Source organism: Micropterus dolomieu, linkage group LG02 (genome assembly GCF_021292245.1).
Source record: "Micropterus dolomieu isolate WLL.071019.BEF.003 ecotype Adirondacks linkage group LG02, ASM2129224v1, whole genome shotgun sequence".
NCBI classification, from domain to species: domain Eukaryota; kingdom Metazoa; phylum Chordata; class Actinopteri; order Centrarchiformes; family Centrarchidae; genus Micropterus; species Micropterus dolomieu.
The window spans coordinates 26,326,878-26,329,134 of record NC_060151.1 but is presented as its reverse complement, the minus strand read 5'-3'; the positions used below and the strand labels follow the sequence as shown (position 1 = coordinate 26,329,134).

Here is a 2,257-nt window from a genome sequence, read left to right as displayed (position 1 = left end):
GGGGGGGGGGGGGGGGGATTGGGGATGTGTGAACAATGCTAATGCTACTTCACTGATCATCGATTGTATGTTCCCCCTCGCCCCCCCCCCCCCTCCCGCATTTATTTCCCTCTTTTCATTTGTATCGCTCTCCTTCCATCCTCATTACTCTCACGCTCTGGCCGACGTCCTTTTCCCTGTGGTTTTAAAACTCAATCTCCACATAGTGCTGTCATTGTTATCATTATTATTATTGGGTCATTTAGCAGGCAACGTTGGTATCCACGGCAACCTGGAGAAGTGGCACTGGATCCTTGGTGAATACCAATATAGACAAGCATCCATCAATATCCCAGTGACTCATTATCAGTCTAATGGTGAGGCCGCTGCTGTCACACCAGACTATAAATAATATTGTCTCATTAGGCACCAATGATGCTACCATTGGTCCATGCGTAAACAGGTCCAGTTTGTGCAACGCTGGCACAGAGGTGGCGTGCCCCTGCATGTTCAATGATGTGCACAAGAGTGTGCTTTTGTGGTTGCGCTCAAATGCAGGTGGGCACAAGCGCTGCTAAAGCTTGGAGACTTAGCATGCGATGGTGGCAGAGGTAGTAGAGCCGAGGGGGCAGGCAAGCAGCAGCATTAGAGCCTGAGTGAGGGGGTTGACTCAATAAACCAGATAGTGGAGTAAATAAGGCTCTCGCACTCCCTCACATTGGTGTGCACGACTGCAGGCTCTGCCCCCGTGTCTGCTGTCTGTATCCCTATCTGCTGTTCACACTCGTAGGCCGACGCACACGCACACACAAACAAACACACTCAGGCAATCCTGCAGGACCGCAGTGGCTGCTGCCTGTCGGTACTCCTCTGTGGGTAATCGATGGATTGAAGATGCTGATGAGTCTTTATAGAAAGAGAGAGAGCGATTCACCTCAACCGTTGCCTTCTTGCCTCAAGTCATTACCGCAACTACTTTAATCGTTTAGCGCTGCAGCATAGGGATGGAAGGGAGTGGTGGCAGCAGTGACCATGTGCACAAGCTAAGGTTGCATGCTGCACAAGACATGGTTTTAAAAATGTACTACAAGTGCACAATCAGGTCTCTGCATGCACCATCCGGAGGGTAAATTCACCTTAGGGAAACATAAACACCACCTTTATGTAACCAGGAGACACATGGAGAAGAGTAAGAGCAAGTTGGGGGGGGGGGGGCTGACTACTCTATACAGGTTCTGTTTGCATGTCAATCATCTCCAATGTGTAGGAAACCTGAGAGCACTCTTAATTCTGCAGGGTTACCCGACAAGTCATTGCATGTTGATTGCCTGTCTGCTGGAGGATAATGCATTCATAATCGCATCGTGTTTGTTTGTACAGATTGTCTCTCGGTTGTTCTGCTCTAGTCTGGAATGCTGAATATCAGAGATAATGATTTCAGATAGAAGGCTGCAATCCAGCCGTCTGAAATTCTCTCATCTCCTTTGTTAGAGTCCTGTCGGATGTCAGGTTTTGAGGAGCTCTATGGAAATGGATGTGTGGACGTGAGCCCATCGCCAGGGTCCAGACTGAAGCCTGTGAGAGCACATATCACGAGTTAACATGCTGCAAAGACTGTGCACCACAGAGAAGGCTCTGGCACTTCCTTAAAGAGCTGTTTTTACTGCACACACACTCACACACGTTGGCTGGTGGACTGGTGTTACGTTGATGCCTCCACCGGTGTCTGACAGAACATATGCTTGCTCTCAGGGAAAAAAAGACATCTCTTCATGGATAGCTGTGCATGAAATAGTGTCCCTGGGTAAATCCTTGTTATAAATTACATCTTGTGTTGTTGCTGATTTTTTTTTTTACCTTCTCCAGGGATGACATATTCTCTGTTCTGTATAAGTGCTGGTGTCATATCAGCCCTTGTATGTGAGCCACATGTGGCCCAAGTGTGGCATGGGGTTTTCATTATGTTATGGTGTGTTTAGCAGTTAAAATGTGTCACAGTCAGATGGACAAAAGTATCCCCTGTGTGTTGAAATTGAATTCAAATAAACTTCCTTGTTTTAACCTTGACCAATATGCATAGCCTTGCAAAGCTAGTTTTAGTGCTCATAAAATACTTCTTTAAGGACTGGGGAGAGACTTATGTTTTTTATTTTTGGCAATAGAAAAACACACCTACCTAACCTCATTGGACCTCATGCAGCACCTTAAACGCCACAGTGGCTGGACGATCCCCTCTCCATCACATAATTCTCAAATACCTCATTTACACCTGGCATTA

The 2,257-nt window shown here is 46.9% G+C and overlaps 1 long non-coding RNA gene across 2 annotated transcripts in view; it reads left to right on the top strand.

Annotated features, from left to right (window-relative positions):
• LOC123983477 overlaps window positions 1-1,815 on the top strand; it is a 2,795-nt gene extending 980 nt beyond the window's left edge. For both annotated transcript variants that reach the window (XR_006828192.1, XR_006828191.1), the window contains one exon: window positions 1,471-1,815. This is a non-coding gene — a long non-coding RNA (uncharacterized LOC123983477). The remainder of the gene's footprint in view (window positions 1-1,470) is intronic.
• Window positions 1,816-2,257: the final 442 nt, after the last annotated feature.